The sequence below is a fragment of the Panthera uncia genome, chromosome X (genome assembly GCF_023721935.1).
Source record: "Panthera uncia isolate 11264 chromosome X, Puncia_PCG_1.0, whole genome shotgun sequence".
NCBI lineage: Eukaryota > Metazoa > Chordata > Mammalia > Carnivora > Felidae > Panthera > Panthera uncia.
The window spans coordinates 25,550,236-25,571,735 of NC_064817.1; the positions used below are offsets into that span (position 1 = coordinate 25,550,236).

A 21,500-nucleotide genomic window follows, 5' to 3' on the forward strand; every position below is an offset into this window, starting at 1 on the left:
GCCCCCCCCCCCCCCCCCCCAGCCCCGGCGTTTGCACACGCACGTAGAGAAGGAGCCGGAAGTGAAATGCAAGCGCTTACTGATAACATCTCGCAGGAGGTTAAAGAAAACCAACTCAGGAATTATGGATTCCTTGTTTCTCCTAGAGAATCTATTTCTCAGTGTTTCACAGAATCATAATGAAGAGCCCTTAAAATGCATCCGGTCCCAGAGCTTCCTTTCACAGACTGGAAAACGGAGACACACACGAGGGAAGAACCCTTCCCAAGGTCGCACGATGGCCGAGCAGCCGAGACGCTACCAGAATCCAAGCCTCCTGGTCTAGTGCTGTCTTCACGGTGCCCTGTTGCTTCTTGTCTGTCCCTGTCGCTCTCCCTTTCAATGTCTAAATTTCATAAAACGCCATTCCTCCCAAACAGTTCACTGGTTTTAGAAAACTCGAAATACGTTTACCTATCGCTTACGGATCACTATAGTCATGCATTTTTTTTTTAATTTTTTTATTTTGATGTTTTATTTTATTTTTGACAGAGACAGAGGGTGAGCAGGGGAGGAGCAGAGAGAGAGAGAGGAAGACACAGAATCGGAAGCAGGCTCCAGGCTCCGAGCTGTCAGCACAGAGCCCGACGCGGGGCTCGAACTCACAGACCGTGAGATCATGACCTGAGCCGAAGTCGGATGTTTAACCAACTGAGCCACCCAGGCGCCCCTAGTCATGCATTTTGATTACATCTCTGATGACCCTACAAGATAGCAGAGGTGTTTTGGGGGGTCTTTTTTTTTTGGTATTTTTAGACTGAGCAATCTATCGTCCACTGTTTTTTTCTCATTGCCTCTTTCACGTCACATCTTCCATCTGGGATCACTTCTGCCCAAGCACACCCTTTAGAATATTCTTTTCAGTGTCTTGTTGGTGGAGAATTTCTCAGGTTGTCTGGTCTGAGAAATCTCTCTTTAAAAAAAAGTTTACTTATTTTTGAGACAGAGAGACAGAGACAGAACAAGCAGGAGTGGCAGAGAGAGAGAGAGAGAGAGAGAGAGAGAGAGAGAGAATTCCAAGCAGGCTCCCCGCTGTCGGCACAGAGCCTGACACGGGGCTCGAACCCGTGAACTGCAAGATCATGACGTGAGCGAAAATCAAGAGTCAGATGCCCGACCCAGGGAGCCACCCAGGCGGCCCTCTCTTTTTCTAAATCCATACTCTTGACAGCTATCTTCATTACATACAGATGTTTAGACTCAGAGGGGGTTTGTTTTTATTTTGTCTCAGCACACTGAATGATGATTCCACTTTACCTTCCCTGTTGCTACTGTTAACAAGTCAGCAGTAAAGCACACTACTGCTCCTCTGGAGGTAATTCGTCCTCCTCCTGTCTTGTGTTATGTTTCTAGGGTTTATTTATACTTTTTAGCAGTCGCTGGGCTGCTTGAATCTTTAGCGTCTTTGGTCAGCTCTGGAATCTTCTCAGTCATGACCTCAACAAATAGCGCCTCTTCTCCATTTCCTCTCTGTTCTGCTTCCAGAAATCTATTAGATAAATGTTAGACTTTCTCAACCTAGCCCACGTTTTTCTCTGGACAGGCCCTCCTCGTGCTTCATTTCTAACAATCCCTTCTATCCTACCGGCTGGCTAGCTCTCTCTCTAGTAGCATCCAGTCGGCTATTAAACCCATTCAGTAAGTTTTAAATTTTCGCTGCCGTACTTTTAACAGCCGCAAGGTCTATCTGGTCATTTTTAAGGTCATCTAAAAAGTCTAGGGCTCACTGCGGAGATTTTTCAATGTTACCTGTTGTTCTTTTAACAGAGTAAACGCTTTTCCAACAATAATCTACTGATTCCGAGGTATGAAATTCCTATGGATCTGCTCCTGCAGTCTGCTGTTTCGGCTGGTCCTCAGGCACCTTGGCTGGTTTCTTGCGGGCTTTTTTTTTTTTTTTTTAACACGTACTACAGTGACCTTAAAAAAAATCTTCTGGAGGTACCTGGAGCCCTAGAATGGAAGTGTTTTCTATAGAAGCGACTGTCATTTGCTTTTGCCCACAACCAGAGGGCAGTGCGCCTATTCCGAGACCAATTTAAACGGAACATACGATGGGAAAATGTAGTATCACGCAAGTAATGAGCATTTGCACTGTAAACCCATGTTGCTTCTCTTGGAACGTGGCTCACTGAGAACGAATCTACTCGTACTGCAGACAGGAGCGCACCACGGTTTAAACCGACGGGTCACGCGGCTCACAAAACTCACCACTCGAGCAGTAGTCCAGCCACTGCCCCCGATTATAAATTTAACATTATAATGAGCCCTTGGACCCTGAATCTCCTAGCTGCGAAATGCTACCAATTTGAGGTACTGCTCGAAAGCTTGGGTTGAGCGCTTTTCTCTGTGGAGAGCGCTATCACAGAGGTACTCTGTGGAAATTGGAAAAAACAAAAAAACAAGAATTACAGAACCCGAAGATCAAAGGGAGCATGCAAGCGAACTCATCCTCTTGGAACGGCACCACAGAACTCTTAGACCTTCCATGACCACAGAGTCCAAACTCTGATGCAATGCCAGTGTGCTCTTACGGCCACTATAGAAACATCGGCCGGGTGAGGGAGCAAACATCCTCAGTGGATGACCTTGAACACTTGAGTACAGGTACGCCTGTCAAAAGCACGTCATCACACGGAGCTGAAATCCACAGAGCAGAGCAGAGGCCGCAGAATCCAGCCACGGAGAGTTCAAACCCCAACCATGTACGGACTGTGTGACCTTGGCAAAGTAACTTTACCGTTCCGTGTCTTAATCTATAAATAGCACCTGCCTCAGAGGGTTGTTTGAAGATTTCAATGAGTGAAATGAAAGGCACTTGGAACCCTGGCAAGACCAGAAACCCAGATGGTCTCAGGCTTTAAAGAGCCCTTCCAAGACTTTACCAGAGCGGTCATGTCTGTCCACGCTGCTTCACCCCTGTTCTTCTATTTACTCCTCATGGGACATGCCTTCGTTTGCCACAGTCCTTTAGGAAACTACTTTCCAAATACGATCTGCTGGGAATGGTCACTCCACTGGTCTGGACAGTATAACCGGATGACTTTCTTTTATTCTGTTGTACGTGCACATAGGGTTTCTGTTCAGGTATAATCTCTGGCTGTTTCCCAGTGCATCCAGCAGACCTAGCATCCAACAAAACGCTTCAAGAAAAGAATTACGGAACTTGATTACGGAAACACTGCACTCATTACATCTGCCTCTTAAAATTCTTTGCTTTTTAAATTTTTTTTAAGTTTCTTTATTTGTTTTTGAGAGAGAGAGCACGCGCGCGAGCGAGAACGCACACACGTGTGCATGCACAAGCAGGGAAGGGGCAGAAAGAAACAGAGAATCCGAAGCAGGCTCCGGGCTCTGAGCCGTCGGCACAGAGCCCGACGCGGGGCCCGAACACGCAAACCTAGAGATCACGACCTGAGCCGAAGTCGGACGCTCAACTGACTGAGCCACCCGGGCACCCCTGCCTCTTAAAATTCTTAATGCATTGTTAACATAGTAAACGCCGAGGAGTCGTTGGTAAAGAAACACGTCAAACTTTGTCTGACCTCAGAATTTCCCATACTAATTATTCAGTGAGCCCAAGACCTTTACCTTTCAAAAAACAAAACAAAAAAAACTTCCAAGGCTTGTCAACACCACAAGGTACTCATGCTGGGTTGGGCATAATGGGAAATGCTGTTCTTGGCTGTTTTCAGTGATTCCTCTAGTCTGTACTTGCTCAGTTGGGACCTGTGTCCTTTCCCTTCGGTCAAGGACTGGGCTGTTGGTTTGGGCCGGCTGTACCAGCTCATCAAAATTTTTAAGAATTCTGACTCTCCAAGCCGAGAGATTAGCCATTCTTCCCTGCTTTGTGTCCTTTTGGTGTTTTTTACACTTCTTTTCTTTTGACATACTTCTTCCATTGGGAAGCACGTGTTCTGTCTTCATCAAAAAGTCAGTGGTGAAAATATCAAGCAGGGCCAAGGTCGGCCAGGAGCCACCGCCGCGAAAGCGCGCGGGCGGCTCGGGCCAACGCAAATCCACGATTCAGCCTTCTCTGGTTAAACCAGGACTCCCCCCGGTTCTATTACCGAGGAGTCCGCTGCACTCGCTTTTCCACCTTGTACACAAAAGCACAATGAGAGCCTCTGTCAAAGGAGCTACAAGTTTCAGCTGCAGCATGTCCTCTAACCATCTCTTGCTCCACTGGTCTAGAAACGAACTTTATCAAAATAAACCCTTTCTAGCTCGGAGACAAACCAGTGCAGACAGCCAGTACAATGGCGAGCAGCAGTAATTCATTCCTCCTGAAAACGCGGATTTACTGTTGCTTAAGCTGACCCCAAGATATTTTTTTCCGACTCGGCTTTAAATGATCGTGTGTTTAATGGTGGATTAAAAGACGTGCTACGGAGGAAAACTTCACGCTTAATGCAGGGAGTGTGATAAGCACAGAAAGCTCCTATTCATTGCAGAAGACGGCAAGTAAAACTCCGACCGCGAGTCAGCAACAAATGCAGGTGTAAAACAATAAAAAAGAAAGCAAGAAACACCATGACCACGACGTGTAACTAAAGGCAAAGCAAGTACAGCGTGAGGAAGTGGGTCTCATTACCCTCAGTACTGTTCAAACCCTTCTTAGAAAATGCTGTCGGGTTCTGGTGGCTACAGCTGACCCAGAACTTAGAGAAGGCTTGGCAGAAAGGCACAAGGATAATTAAAGGGTTTGAAAGACCTATGAGAACAGTTTAAGGGAATTGGGATTATTTAGCCAAGAACAAAAAAAGAGAATGTGCCAGAAAGAGTGGCTGAAGGGGCGATTTAATAACAGTTTTCAATTATGTGAATGGCTCTTGCATAGGGGCCTGTGACCAGCTGTTCGATCCCTCCACTGAGGACAGAACAAGAAGAAACAGGCTTAAGCAGTATGAACGATTTAGGCTGTAACTCATACAGAATTTCCTGATGCAGAAAGTTGTTAAAGCATTAGTGTGAATTACCAAGGGAAGCTAGAGAATGTTCTGCCTTTTCAAAATACTATAGATTCTCTTGTGTTTAAAGGCTGGAAATCCTCAAGGTTCTTTCTAGCTCCCAGGATGGGAGATCCATCATTCTGGCTCTTTTAAAACTGCTCACCGATGCCAACTGACAGCACCGAAGACGAGATACGGGGATTCACATCCTCTCTCTGTTTCGATCTTTCATTTTTACTACAAACCATCCTGTATCCTGGTGGTATACTCCCTCTCCTTTTGTTTGGCAATAAAGAAGGAAAGAATTAAAAACCAGGCAAAGCTTCCATAAAGATCTAACAGAACTAAAACTAAACCCCAGCTAAAATGACGTTTTGGCCTTCTAGAAAAAATAAATAAGGGCAGATTGGCCGAAGAGGAAGCTGTTGAGGACAAAGGGCAGGTATGATTGTACTGAGTTGAAATCATCCTTTTAGGTGCCATTATTTGCTGGCCTACATATAGGCCTCCGATCGTTTCTCTCGGTATCAAGGATGACCTTGCCCTCTCTCCCTTACACGCCACTACCTCGCACGGCAAGTTTGGAGTTAGGGGGATGTGCCGGGGTTCAGAAGAACTTTGGGGTTTCTCTCATGTTATACCTTCCGTAAACCCTTAGGCACCAAAGGACCAGGCCCCTAAGTGGCTGCCACGGAGTCAACCTGAACGCTCATTTTTCTATCGGGATAACAGTATTAGTTCGTGGCTGCAGAGGAAACGGGATGGGAATATTTCTCAGCATGCCCAACACCCCAGCTACCACAAACACATACACTGTACTTTTAAGAGCGGACAGTCAGCATCTCAACTTCGAGGTTTTTGAAAAAAACATGACAGTGCTTAACACACCGAAAAACTGTAGAAAGGGAAGTCAATGTTATGCAAGAGACTACCCAGTGGTTCTCAGATGAAAAAAAAAAAAAAAAAAAAAAAAAAAAAAGAATTAACAACCTAAAAACAATACGTGTCTAAACCTAAAGACAGGAACTAGGCTTCCATCCCCTCCATCCAAGCTTGCAGAATCGAACGGAGTTGAACGAGGGGACAGGAATTAAGCTGCAGTGTGACCACAATAAATAAAAGGAAGGATTAGAGTATCTGAATGAGGTGAGAATTAAAAAACAAAACAAAACAAAAAACTGCCGAGTCACCCTGAAAGAAAGAGCAACAAAATTAAACCTAAAAGGGTTGTCTAAGGAGGAGAAGATAGAGGAAGAACATTCTCCAACTGGCTCAAGTCGACTTTTAAATGCTTTCTAAAGTAAGTGCCTCTGTGGGTCTGTCTCTTATCACATCGTACACCAAAAGGCTAAAAGTCTCTTTGTAAATATGGAGGACATGTTTAGAATGATCTGGCCCAAAACACAGGAATATACAAACTTCACACTGGACACCAGGTCTGCAGGGAAACTCAAAGGCAGGGAGCCATGCTCGAGAGGTCAGTGGTTCTCAGGGAGGGACGGTTCTGCGTCCCAGAGGACATCTGACAATGTCTGGCGACATTTCCCGTTGTCACCAGGGGGGGAGGGATGTTACTGGTGTCTGGTAGAGAGAGGCTGGGGTCCTGCTAAATATTCGGCCGGCAATGCACAGGACAGGCCCCCCAACTAAGAATTATCCGGGCCCAAGTAGCAGCAGTACCAAGACTGAGACACCCTGCCCGAATGTTCACATCTCACATGATCGCGGGTCACGTGGCAAAATTCAGAAACCAACACGGGGACCTAGTGTTAACTAAGCACCAGACATCCCTGGAGCCCTGTGGGGCATCCGGCAAGGAGGGAGCTGTCCTCTACAACACAGAACCGGAGAAGCCAGGAGAGGTCTGTTCCGCTATTAAGTGGGAGATGAAAACCACATTGGTCAATATATTGTCCCCAAAGAAAAAGGACTAAAAAAAAAAAAACAAAAAACAAAAACCAAAACCGAGCTAGAAGTCCTGAGGGAACCTGCTAAAATCATAGACTCAGATCTGAAATCAAGCTGCTTCTCAAAGAGACAACCCTATGCAATGTCTTCTAGGATAAACAGCAGCAGAAATGTATTTATTCATGGCAAATAATCATCCCAATCAGCTGGTTTCAGAGAGTGTGTATGTGCACGTACACATGTGCATGTATACGTGCATGCACGTGTGCTGTGATTTTATTTAGGAGAGGTCCTGCCCATTTATAAGAAAAATAATAACCAGGGGTGCCTGGGTGGCTCAGTCGGTTGAGCGTCTGATTTCGGCTCAGGTCATGATCTCATGGCTTGTGAGTTCGAGCCCCGCGTCGGGCTGTGCGCTGATCGTTCGGAGCCTGGAGCCTGCTTCGGATTCCGTGTCTCCCTCTCTCTCTGCCCCTCCCCCGCTTGCGCCTCTGCCTCTCTCTCTTTCTCTCCCCCCAAAGTAAATAAACATTAAAAACAGAAAAATAATAACTAAATACATAAATGTTGAATACATTCCCATGCATGAACAGAATTTCCAAACAGTGTCACGGACAGAAGAAGGTAAATTTAGGGACAACACGAGGACAAACCAAGGATTTTTTACAAGTTTCATATGGTGTTCCATTAGTAAAATATCCCCTTCATAAATCCAAACAACCATTTCAATAACACTACCACTGTGAAGAGATAAAGGCAGTCATCACTCACAACCCAACGCTTCTGGCCCTGATTGTGAAATGCTTGCGTTTGGGAAGATTTGCTAAATTTAAATTGACCCAAACTGTGTTGTGCATTAGTGTGTACACAGAGACTTTAAAACCACAAGGAGAATGGCCAGCCAGGGTCAGACGGTATAGGACAGGCAGTTCCTGGCTGTTCCCTGAGCTGTTATTACGATTTCTTTAACAACCTCTAAATCTACCAAGGGCATCGGTGGAATATTTTACTAGCAACGGACATAAAAGGAGGAACAAGAACGAGCTGTAAAGAATATTAATGACTCTTCCTCCAAACAATCCCAATTTTTATGAAAAGCAAATGAGTGATAAAAAAAAAAAAAAAAAGTCTCCCATAAAACTATACAAAACCCGCACGTCACAAAACAGAAGGAAGGCGGCACTTTGATCCCCTTAGACACAAGATACTTGTGCTTTACATGTGAGTTGCTCAGGAGGTGACAGTCACGGACACAAGGGAACACTGAGGGGACATTCCACGCAAGGCTGCTTCACATCTTGCTTTTAGTCTATGCTACTTCTCTTCAGACAAGAGTTGGTCTCAAGTGAAAGGCCACACTGTGTGCACAGGACTCTTTGCTGTACTTGCTATCTCTGTTACAAGAGTCGTTACCCCGAAGACCAGGCAATCTTTGCTGGGAACGCCCAAGCTTTGAAATGAGCACGGTGACCCATTTCCTGTTCTGCCTTCTCCATTCAGAACATTTAGCATCTAATCAAAAAGGGATACAGGCCCCACAACGTTTATAGCAGCATTATTCCCAATAGCCCAATTTTTATGGAAGCAAGTGGCCAATGTGGCCAAGTGGCCAATGACTGACGAGTAGAAAAAGAAGATACGTTGTGTGTGCGTGCGTGTGCATGGGTCTGTAATGGAATATTACTCAGCCATAAAAAAAAAAAAAGAGAGGTGCCTGTGTGGCTCAGGTCACCATCTCACAGTTTGCGAGTTCGAGCCCCGCATTGGTCTCCACGCTGACAGGTCAGAGCCTGGAGCCTGCTTTGGATTCTGTGTCTCCCCCCTCCTCCCTCTCGCTCCCTCTCTCCCCCTCCCCTGCTCGTGCTCTATCTCAAAAAGGAATAAACATTAAAAAAAGAACTTAAAGAATGAAATCTTGCCATTTGCAAAAACGTGGATGGATCGAGAGGGTATTACGGCTAAGTGAAATAAATCAGAGAAAGACAAACACAACGTGGTTTTACCCAAATGTGGAATTTAAGAAACAAGACAAATGGGCAAAAGTTAAAAAGAGAGATGCCCAGACCAATCAAGAAACAGACTCTTAACTGTAGAGTGCTGACAGTCACCGGAGTGGAGGGGGGTGGGGGGATGGGTGAAACAGGTGATGGGCATTAAGGAGAGCACCTGTTGTGATGAGCACCAGGTGTTATATGTAAGTGACGAAACACTGTACTGTAACCTGAAACTAACAGTAAACACTGTATGTAAACTATACTGGAATTAAAATTAAAAAAAAAAACAAAAAAAAAAAAACCGGGAGGAAAAAAACACAAACTGTGCAATACCCATAGAATGGGATACTGTTTAGTAAATAAAAGGGAACGATATGGATACACACAATAAAAATAAACTTGAATTATGCTGAGTAAAAGCCAGGCAAAAATGAGTACCTCCTATAAAATCCCATTTGCCTAGAACTACAGACTATGCGAGGGGGTCTACAGTGACAGAGAGCGGGGAAGTTATCATCGCAAGGTGGGGGTGGGTACCGGGGACCTGTAGGCATTCCCAAGGGGCCTAAAAACTCTTCTGGGGGATCATAGATACGCTCATTTTGATTGTTGTGCTGGAGTCATCATGTGTACCCGTGTCAAAAATTATCAGATTGCACACTTTAAAACTCTGAAGTATAAAAATTAATTCATTACTAAAGAGAGAAGATAGGAGAAATAAAAAAACTTGAGGATAAGTAACTCTTGATAGAATGTTTAACTATGCTACAGAGGAAAAAAAGGCTCAAAGAAGTTAAGGAAACAGCTCAAGGCTATCTATTAACTGAATACTTCAATACGTGTACATAAAGCAGTCTTAAAAAAGGAAAAACACAAGTGATTTCCTATGGGAACAGCTGATGTCTGAAATCTTTTCAATCTTTAACCTGCTGGAGAGTTCTAGAGGCTCTGAGACCTAAGCAAGGCCTACCCGAGACAACGCCCAGCTCCTTAAATCTCCAACAAAATTCTGCACTGACCTATGGACAGCCATCTGAAAGGACAAAGTGAATTGTCAAAAACCATTGTGATAAACACACGCTCCTACCTTTGCTTTTTTTTAAAAACATTTTTTTCAATGTTTATTTTTTGAGAGAGACAGAGGGCAAGATGGGGGGAGGGGCAGAGAGAAAGGGAGACACAGAAGCTGAAGCAGGCTTCAGGCTCTGAGCTGCGAGCAAAGAGCCCGATGCGGGGCTCGAACCCACGAACCGGGACTCAAACCCATGAACCGGGAGATCGTGACCTGAGCCAAAGTCAGATGCTTCACCGACTGACCACCCAAGTGCCCTAACACTCCTGTCTTTTGTGATCACCTCCCTTCCCCCTTCTTTGTGGCACTGCATGCAACGGCACGTATGACCTACAAAGGCTGACAGGCTCGGGTCGACATATACTGAAGTAGCAACCAGGAAAAGAACCACAAGAGCCTACGAGCATCTCAACCCTCATGAGCACACAGGTCCTGTTAGATGCTTTGGTTAACCTGTCACTCCTATAAAAGAGTTGGCTGCTGCTACGGGAATGTATTATTTATCAGATCCCTGTTTGCATCGCTACGGAGGAAAAAAGCACGGCCGATTCTGTGCGCTGGCACTTTAGGCAATGCCATGGCAAAGGGAGCATCCGAAGGCAGCTCAGTCAGGAGCAATCTCATCTCTGGTACATTCAACATCACATTGGATGTCTGCGGGCAAAGTCAAAAACGGAGAGGGAAGACACGGGAACGCCTCTCGACAGAAGAAACCCAGCTACTGCGTTCGGAAAGAAAGGTAGAATGGAAAACTGCTCTTCCGCAACCGCCAATACAATCACTGAATTAGAAAAGGGTCATCACTGGAGGCTATAATTATAGGGTGAAAGGTTGTTAAGGAATAGGATATTCATGGTCCCCAAATATCGCACCAATGACTTCCTGATTCCAAAGGGCAAAGGACACTTTTACGTGGAAATATGTGGCAGACGCGTCCTTCACGTACTTAGCATTATCAGTTAAAAAAACAAGGTATTAATTTGTCCCTCCAGACGTGATGTAGCGAGCAGACAACATCACCTCTGTTGTGTTCCTGCCAAAAAAAAAAAAAAAAAAAAAAAAAAAAAAAAAAAAAAAAAAAAAAAGTTCACCTGAATCTCATGGGGAAGAAATAACTAGAAAAATCCCCAATGCAGGACAGTCTTTAAGAGAACTGGCCTGAACTCCCAAAATGTCAGTGTCATGAATGCGGAAAAAAAATGCGAGAAGACTGTTCCAATTAAGTGAAAGTACAGAGACACAACAAGCAAATCCAAGACAAAAACCTTGACTAGATCCTAGGAGCAAATAGCCACCCATGAGGAACACTCCAGGGTCATGGGGAAATTTCGGTGCAGACTGCATGCTACGTGATGTTACTGAAAGGATGTTACATTTCCACGATGAGAGCTTTGCAGTTACGGAGGAGAAAGTCCTTTAAAACAAACAAACAAACAAACAAACAAACCCATGTGCTGAAGTGCTTACGGGCTTGTTTTCTGGTGTGATGCCTGTGGGCTTTTAAAGAATAAAGGGGAAAACTGTGCTTGTGTGTGTATATTCAAATACAGGCGCAGGAACGGAGTGAGCAGAAGGGGACTGTTCACGGGACAAAGTGCTAACCCACGGGCCGTACACAGGAGATGTACGGGTGTTCATTGCACTGTCCTTTCTCCTCTTCCTCATGCTGGAAGTTCTTCCAAAATACAACACTGGCTGGAGACCAACGTTCCTTCCAAATCAGCCCTTCATGGGGGAGGGCTTTAATAAATGTTACAGGGGAGGGGAAATGGCATTAATGGCATCAGCTACAGGGTTCCTAAAACATCCCCTCATTCTCTGCTTGAGATGTGCTTTTCCCAGATACTTGTGAATTTTCGGCCTAAAAAGGACTTGAAGAATCCCTACATTTACGGAAACTTTTTATGTTTGAAATAAGGATGGAGAGGTCAAGAGTTGTGTTTGTGAGACGAGAAGTAAACGGTTTCCCATCACTACTGTCTTGGGTAGAAACCAGGTATTTTATTTAAAGTTCTGAAGATAATGAGCAGGTTGGAGGCCAGCAGTCACTGCTCTAAATATTAATCAGGACTCTGAATTACCCATTAAAGATAAAATCAGCCCAAACAATAACACACAGTGATTATCCACTCTTCATTTACATGTTCAAGGACAACTGTCCTGACCTCAGGCTCTCTGCTCCACCTGACTAATAAACCAATTAACACCATGGCTCCAGGGAACATATAAGCCCAATTCTTTTTTTTTTTTTTTTCAACGTTTTTTATTTATTTTTGGGACAGAGAGAGACAGAGCATGAACGGGGGAGGGGCAGAGAGAGAGGGAGACACAGAATCGGAAACAGGCTCCAGGCTCCGAGCCATCAACCCAGAGCCTGACGCGGGGCTCGAACTCACGGACCGCGAGATCGTGACCTGGCTGAAGTCGGACGCTTAACCGACTGCGCCACCCAGGCGCCCCTATAAGCCCAATTCTTAAATCTATGCAAATCCGTAAGTATACTCAACATTAACTTATGCTGGTTCTTACCGAACAGAAGGGTTTCCTATAGACACGGTAAAACGCATCTATCTGTGTAGATATCAACAAAACATACTTTCTCAAGTACGTAACAGGGCAGGTTTTGCTCAAGTACAAAGTATAACATTAGCTCTTCTATTAATGCCTCCTACAGTCATTTGAAATTCCAGCTCAGGGAAAGGCAAAACCATAGGAACGGAAAACAGAGTAATGGTTTCCTGAGACTGGGAGCGCGCAGGATGGCAACCTAGCAAGAGAGAACATCAGGGCCGAAGGAAACGTTGTGGGTCCCGACTGCAGGGACAGTCACACAATGCATTTGTCTAAATTCACAGAACTGACCACCAGAATACATTTAACCCCATGGTTGGTTTTTTTTTTTTTTTAATGTACCTTTAAAAAAAGAAAACAATTTTTGAAGTATTTGGTCAGATGTCAAGAAAAAGAAAACCCAACCCAAAACAAAAAACCTCTAGTTGTTAGAGAATCAAGGTACACTAAAGGCCCTGGATGAACAGATAAGGATATCCCAGGAGGAAGTTTTACCGGTCCCTTCATCTTAAATAATCTTTGCAGAAGGTATTTTCCATTAATGCGGCACCTGTGTGGCTCAGTCAGTTAAGCATCTGACTTCAGCTCAGGTCATGATCTCGTGGTTGGTGAGTCGGAGCCCCACATCAGGCTCTCTGCTGTCAGAGCGGAGCCCGCTTTGGACCCTCTGTCCGCCCCCCCTTTCTCTGCCCTCCCCCGCCACTCATTCATATTCATTCTCTAAACAAATAAATAAATAAATAAATAAATGAACAAAAAATTTTCCATTAAAAAAATTCAATTTATGAGCCAGTGACGACAAACTGGCTTTACTGAACTCATGTTTCCTCGTTTCCATGAGTTTTTTGGGTAAGTTTCCATGTGAATTAGAATTAATGGTGAACGTGGGGTGCCTGAGTGGCTCAGTCGGTTAAGCGTCTGACTTCGGCTCAGGTCATGATCTCACGGTTCGTGGGTTCGAGCCCCACATCGGGCTCTGTGCTGACAGCTCAGAGGCTGGAGCCTCCTTCAGATTCTGTGCCTCCCTCTCTCTCCGCCCCTCCCCAGCTCACATTCTGTCTCCCTCTCTCTCTCAGAAATAAATAAAACATTAAAAAAAAGTTTAAAAAAAACTTAATGGTGAACTTATGAAAGGGAGTCTAGAATACCCTTCGAACTAAAAAAGCATGGCTCTCAAAAAAATTTTTTTTCATTAGCACCTCTGACTCTTGTGGCAAGGGAAGGGAAACATTGAGGGAGGGAGATAGTGAGGGAGGGAGGGAGGGAAGGAGGGAAGGAGGGAAGGAGGGAGGGAGGGAGGGAAGGAGGGAGGGAGGGAGGGAGGAAGGAAGGAAGGGAAAAATTTGGTCACAACAACGAACTACTACTTTAGAAGGCAGAGCAAAGAAAAGCACACTGCTTATTTTCCTTAGCAGTTTAAGTGAATGAAACAGGTTTCTTTTTTTTTATATTAAATATAATTTATTGTCAAATTGGTCTCCATACAACACCCAGTGCTCATCCCAACAGGTGCCTTCCTCCATGCCCATCAGCCACCTTCCCCTCTCCCCCACCCCCCATCCACCCTCAGTTTATTCTCAGTCTTTAAGAGTCTCTTATGGTTTGCCTCCTTCCCTCTAACTTTTTTCCCCCCTTCCCCTTCCCCCATGGTCTTCTGTTAAGTGTCTCAGGATCACATATGAGTGAAAACATACGGTATCTTTCTTTCTCTGCCTGACTTATTTCACTTAGCATAATACCCTCCAGTTCCATCCATGTTGTTGCAAACGGCCAGATTTCATTCTTTCTCATTGCCAAGTAGTATTCCATTGTGTATATAAACCACAATTTCTTTATCCATTCGTCAGTTGATGGACATTTAGGCTCTTTCCATAATTTGGCTCTTGTTGAAAGTGCTGCTATGAACATTGGGGTTCAAGTGCCCCTATGCATCATCAGCACTCCTGTATCCCTTGGGTAGCCATCAACAAAACTAAAAGGCAACCGACAGAATGGGAAAAGATATTTGCAAATGACATATCAGATAAAGGGCTAGTACCCAAAATCTATAAAGAACTCAGCAAACTCCACACCCGAAAAACAAATAATCCAGTGTATAACTGGGCACAAGACATGAATAGACACTTTTCTAAAGCAGACATCCAGACGGCCAATAGGCACATGAAAAGATGCTCAACATCGCTCCCCATCAGGGAAAAACAAATCAAAACCACACTGAGATACCACCTCACGCCGGTCAGAGTGGCTAAAATGAACAAATCAGGAGACTATAGATGCTGGCGAGGATGTGGAGAAACGGGAACCCTCCTGCACTGTTGGTGGGAATGAAGCAGGTTCCGACTACAACACAAACCTATTTCCAAAATACTGAAGAAAATAACCATCACCTCACATTGAGAAGTTAACGACACAAACCACAACAAATTAAATGGAAAACTATGAAGCTAAACCCACCGTAGCTTATAATTTTAAAAAACCAGCAACTGAGAAGCAATCGATGGTCAACTCACACTACTGATACCACCTCGGTTTATGAATACCAAATTGGAGTAACTTACTAATATTGTAGTTATGAGTCAATATCCATTATGAGTTCAAGGAAGCAGGAGTTCAGCATTTACCACCCAAAGGGGTATAAAAAGAATGTCTTTGGAACTGAAGGGCCCAGATTTGGGTTACTGAACAAGAAGCCAAACCTAAGCAAAGGAGAATTTTCGGGAGCTATTTTCAGGATGGATGGTGTAAAATGCGATCGAATGGCAGGAGGAATGCTGTCACACTGGTTCCCAAGTGTCCTGGCATGGTATTTTAACACTCCTGGAGAAAAGAGTATGTCAAGGGTCTCTAAAATAAAATCTACAGATGGCTGGCTATAGATAAAAGGAATTGTTAATCTTGGCACATCAGTCTCATGTTGCAAGACGCTTTAGATCACTGTAAGCTAACACTTAGTAAGTACCTACTATGTGCCTGCGAGGACTCTAAGTGCTCTGCCTCTAATGGTCACTTGGCCCTCACAACTGCCCAAAACCCAGGGGCCAGAAAGGTTAAAAAACATGTCCAGGGCAGGAAATAGCCGAGCTGGGATTTGAACCCAGGCAGTTGGCTTCAGGGCCCAGGCACGTAACCACTCGGCCACTCACTACTCCAGTTATTCTGGAATGATGGTTTACATAGGAGAGAGAGAGAATAACATGCTTTCAATAGTTGAGGTTGTAATTTATTCTTGTTTCTGTATCATTTTCTATCATAGCAACTGTACATAGAGGATATTCATTTTTGTCACCTGAATATAAAATTCCAGAAGACAGATGAAAAAGCAACTTAGTCGTTTTGAATGCATAAATACAACAGGAGGCAGGCAACAGATATAAAATAAACAGATTTTGGTGACCAAGCTCCTGTAGGGGAAGCACACTGAATATCAAGTGGGTATACTTGATTCCATCTAAACAATAAAGTCCTTAAAATGTTGACAGAAGAGAACACGACAAACTATCATGGGGGAAGGGGGTACTTCTCAGGGCACTGCCACAATCCAATTTACAGGGGCACGCCTCTTTTCTGGAGTCACTTAACGGTATAAAGCTTTCCCACCTAAGAGTCACCATTAGCAGGTTTCATTTGCAGGAAGACTAGTCACCTGCAATTGGGAACTGATCTTTTATTTATCTATTTTGAGAGAAAGAGAGAGCGAGAGCGCGCACGTGGGAGGGAGGGAGGGATGGAGGAAGGGAAAGGCAGAGAGAGAGGGAGACAGAGAATCCCAAGCAGGACAGCCAGACATGGTGGGGGGGGGGGGGGGGCTTGATCCCATGAACTGCGAGATCGTAACCCGAGCTCAAAACGAGACTCGGACGCTTAACAGACTGAGCCAGCCAGGTGCCCCAGGAATAGAAGGTCTTAAATAAAGATCGTGGGGCATGTGGGCGAGCGTGCGCACGGGTGTGGGGGCAGCGGTAAGGGTGTTCATTTATCGGTGTCATCCTATTACAACCATAACTTCATACAAAAGATCACGTTGCCTAGCTCTCTGTTCAGTCTAGTATGTGAACTGGTCCAAACCACCTATTTCCACTCAGATGGTCTAGCAGAAGGAAATACTGGCTGGGAACACAGGGAACTTGGGCCTTCTGTCTAGATCTGACGCGCTAGGATCGCAGTAGGTGGAACGTAGTAAGTTCTGCCTCTCCGGGCTGCAGTTTTCTCATCCGAAAAAGGAGACATGTGGACAATCTCCAGTCTGGGCTGCCTGTGCAACCCAATTCCGGGACGGGCCTGGCCTCACTCAGGGCAGAAGGATCAACGTAGTCTGACAGTGGAGGTGTGTCCGTGGAATATGCAAAGAGGAACGACATGATGATGCGTTACCTGCAACAAACTAGTTTCACAACTTCACTTCTAGATCCCCACAGGGTCTGTTTCCCAGTATATGTGTGCATTGCAATAGGCTTCTAAGGTAGAAACATTACCCTGGTTGCCTTGTTTACTCTCAAGGAAGGTACTGCTGTCAAACCCATAAATTGAGGGGAGATTTTCCTTTTTTAAATCCACAGGTATACCTTCATTTCCTGGCTTACTAGATAATTCCTTCAAAGACCTATACTGATTTGTAAATGGGCAAAACATTGTATGTGCACTTGATGGCGGGTTCCTTCTGTTTTGGAGCAACGTGGGGGTTTCTTCCCCAACTTTTTTTTTTTTTTTTGATGGACATTCATATTGTTGGGGGACCACCACCGCCATCCGTGTCCCAAACGGGGGGATCTGGATCCGAGCTAAGGAAACCTTGAAAAGATGCCCCAGTGAGTGCTGCACAGGAAAATACACTGCCCTCTTTCGGCCCCTTCTAGGCTCTTGTCTACAACCAGAAGCTATGCCTTTCTCACTGTCCCAACTCAAAAGAAGTTCTCTTCTGAAGTCACCTTCTCTTTCTGCGATACAAGGAATGCATCTGCAGAAGTTAAGTACTTTACTGCTATTTCCTTAGGTGGGTAGAAAACAGGCCTTTGAGCACAGCCTTGCTCAAAGAACCAGCCTGGCACAGTCCCAAGGTCCCTACGCTTCAAACAAAGGGCAAAGGGCATCTTCACTCGTGGTCTCCTTCGCCTCGGCAAACCGCGCATTTTCATGCACGGTGCACAGTGAAAGGCAAGGTGACTGCCAGAGCACCTGGCTGAGGACAAGCCTGCCAGGTCCGAGACGTCAACCGCGAAGTACACAGAAGGGATCGGTTCAACCCGATTGCCAATTACTACCCAGGTGAGAGGCTTCCCAAACCGAAGGAACAGTGCTCTGCACGCACAGAGTGAGCGCGACGTCCTACTAGAAACCCCCAACTGCCAATACTCAACTTCTCAGAATGAGCATTCCCCTTACCCCCAAGCTCCCCGTGCTCCCGCGTGGTTATCTCATATTCCGGCAGGGACCCAAAGAAAACGCCTGCTATTTCACCTTCGGAGGGTGGAGAGGAGAATCAAAAAGGGCACATTTGGGACTGAGGTGGTGAGTGGGGGGTTGGGGACAATGAACTAGGAATTAAAGCCTTCCACCAGCTCAGGGCCTTGAGGGGCAGCGGCAATTTACTCGTCCATCTAAACAATAAAAACCCGACCCCCAAAGCCTGCCTATTCCATTCTCCTCAAAGGATTGGTGAGGATTCAGGACGGAATCCACGGGAACAACGGTCAAGTGTGACGGTCGGCGGCAACAGTAACATTACCCGTAAGCACAGTAGGCACAAATCGGAGGGAGAGGCTGCTTCAGGGTGGTGAAAGCAAACTCTGGGTGGTTACGGAAGCAGATGAGGAAAGGTGTGAGAACTAGACACATTAGGATTTACTCAGTGGACCACAGAAAGAAACGGATTTCTACCCGTGGTGTCATACAGCTAATACGTTTCTTTAAAACCAGTATGAGAGGGGCGCCTGGGTGGCTCAGCTGGCTGAGCGTCCGACTTCGGCTCAGGTCACGATCTCGCGGTCCATGAGTTTGGGCCCCTCGTCGGGCTCTGGGCTGACGGCTCAGAGTCTGGAGCCTGTTTCTGTGTCTCCCTCTCTCTCTGCCCCTCCCCCGTTCATGCTCTGTCTCTCTCTGTCTCAAAAATAAATAAACGTTAAAAAAATTTTTTTTTAAACCAGTATGAGAGCAGTAACAGCAATGACAAGGTCAGGGTACAGAGCACGGTAAGACTGGGAGGGAAGGTCATCAGACAAAAGATGTTTCTTTCTCTTAAAAAAAAAACAACTTAGTGCTTTATGCATTTTTTCTAATTATAAACGTTCCAAGAAGAAAATTCGGAAAATACCATAGAGTAGAGAGAAGAAAATAAAATCCACCCGTTATCACTGTTAGTATCTTGAAGGACCTCACCTCCCCCCCCCCCCCCCCCCCCCCCCCTCCCCCCACCCCGTCTCACCAAAGACATTCCCAAACGCTAGTCAGGACACATTCAGTGAGTATGCGCCGACAGACTGAGTCTGAGATTGTGACAATGAGAAGACAGTGTTGCTATCGCTGGGACAGAGGCATGTGTTAGGGAAGAAAGGGGACATCCAGCAGAAGGAGGCAGCATGTGAAAGCACAGGGACAGGGCTCCTGATAAGGGCACAGCATGTGGAAGGTGGAGCTTCTGTTCAGTGACAGAGTCAGAGATTAGATCTTACTCATTCTTACCGCACACATGATAATGACACGACACGACACGGCAGAAGCACTATCACTACAGCGGCAATCACGTTACGACATTTTTTTTTTTTTTTTTTTTTATTTTTGGGACAGAGAGAGACAGAGCATGAACGGGGGAGGGGCAGAGAGAGAGGGAGACACAGAATCGGAAACAGGCTCCAGGCTCCGAGCCATCAGCCCAGAGCCCGACGCGGGGCTCGAACTCACGGACCGCGAGATCGTGACCTGGCTGAAGTCGGACGCTTAACCGATTGCGCCACCTAGGCGCCCCACGTTACGACATATTAATGTATCAAATCAACGTGTCGTACGCCTTAAATTTACACCGTGTAACATGTCAAGTATATTTCGATTCAAAACGGAGCCAGGCCCTGCAGTATTGTGAGGCCCTGGGACAAGGATTCCAGTGGCCCTGATGCATGTCGGCTACTGGCCGACTTACATTCTGACCCTTACTCTCTACCCAAGCCACAATACCCACAGAAGCGTGCGTGGCCGTATATATCAATGTGCGTGTGTGTGTGTGTGTGTGTGCGTGTGTGTGTGTGTGTGTTTCACAACTACAATTTGAAGAGTAACTGGGGACGCCCAGGTGGCTCAGTCGCTTAAGCATCTGGTTTTGGCTCAGGTCACGAATCTTGGTTTTGGCTCAGGTCACGATCTCCCAGTTCGTGGGATCGAACCTCGAGTCCGGCTCTGCGCTGACAATGCAGAGCCGGTTTGGGATTCGTTTTCTCTCCCTCTCCCACCCCCTCTCACACGCATGTTCGCACGTCTTCTCTCTCTCTCAAAATGATCAACGTTTTCTTTTAAATAAAGAGTAAGTGAAACTTGATTAAAGAGAAACCTGCTTAAGAAAAACAACTCAATCCATTCCAAGTCTTGTAAATGGATTTTTTAAAAAATGAATCTAGGTTATCTGTGGCCATTGATATTTGCTTTTACTTGTGTCTACATTTTAGAGGCTAAAAAAAAAAATCTAGAGGTAGTGATGCTCTATTTACATTTTGGGAAGTCTGAGTGTGAGGTGGAAAAAATGCATTTATTTCCCCACATCTATGTTACATTTTTAGCTGCTGTGCCATCGCTTCATCAATGTGCCTGGTTAACTTTTAAACAATGTTGCAACTGCTTTAAACATCTAAATATTCACAATGTCCCCCCTAGGAGGCCTTCTGTGGTTTTATCCTAGTCTGTGGTCAAAGACCAGAGGCCTAACCCAGTTATCTGGTTATCTCTACAGCTAGTTCTCTTGTTCATGGGATTAGAATGGATTGAGAAATCCCATCAAAGAAAAAACAGTGCTTAGCTTTTAAGAAAACCTAAAAAAACCCCAGACAACCACTGTGAATAACGTGATACTGCAAAGATCTCACTCCTTTAGTGAGGCTGGTGTTTCACCAAGAGGAGCGACCTTTGACGGACAGGCATCTGGTAACATGTATGCAAAGCCACAGAGGTCTAGCTTTGAGTCTGGTAATCCCATTCCGGAGAATTTATCTGAAGGGAAAAACTTCCATCAAGGAAAACAGCGGAATGCATAAAGAGGTTCACCGCAGCATCACCGACCGTGGCGAAAATGCAAACCACCTCAGTATCTATCAGGGGAGTTCTTGGCCACTTGGGAGGAAGAAAGGGTCTTGGGGGGCACTGACTGGGATGTGGAAGAGAAACGGGGCAGGATAAGAAAGCGAACGGACAAGCCACGCGTTGCGCCGGGGACGGAACACCAGCAGGGCATAAATCTCTGACCCTGTTACGGAGGGAGTCACCATTCAGGCCTTGGAATAGCAGAGGAACGTCCAAGCTACAAAAGGAAAACTTACAAAAAGAGAGTCATTTCAACCTCTGACCAACAGCCACTGAAAAGGAGGCTATGATGACAGAACCGAAGTGGGTTCAAAAAGCATCAAGGAAAAAATAAAAACAACAAAAAATTTTTAAATAAAGATAAAAAAGCTAAGGGACTGAAGACTCACCTACAAAAGTTATTTTCTTTCTTTAAGTTTTAAACTGAGTTATTTTGAGGGAGAGAAAAAGAATGAATGTGAGCGGGGGAGGGGCCGAGAGTGAGAGCGAGCAAAACCCAAGCAGGCTCAGCACTGTTGGCGCAGGGCGCGATGCGGGCTGGAACTCACACACCGTGAGATCATGACCTGAGCCGACATCCAAAGAGTCAGACGTTCAACCGCCCGAGCCACGGGGGCGCCCCTATTTTCTTGTTTACCAAGGATTTCTGTGGCTGGAGATGTATTTCCTCCCTTGCTGAACCACCGC

At 45.5% G+C, this 21,500-nt stretch overlaps 1 protein-coding gene across 5 annotated transcripts in view; it reads right to left on the reverse strand.

Moving 5' to 3' along the window:
• DMD (dystrophin) overlaps nucleotides 1–21,500 on the reverse strand; it is a 1,998,908-nt gene that overhangs the window by 67,265 nt on the left and 1,910,143 nt on the right. The window lies entirely within an intron of this gene.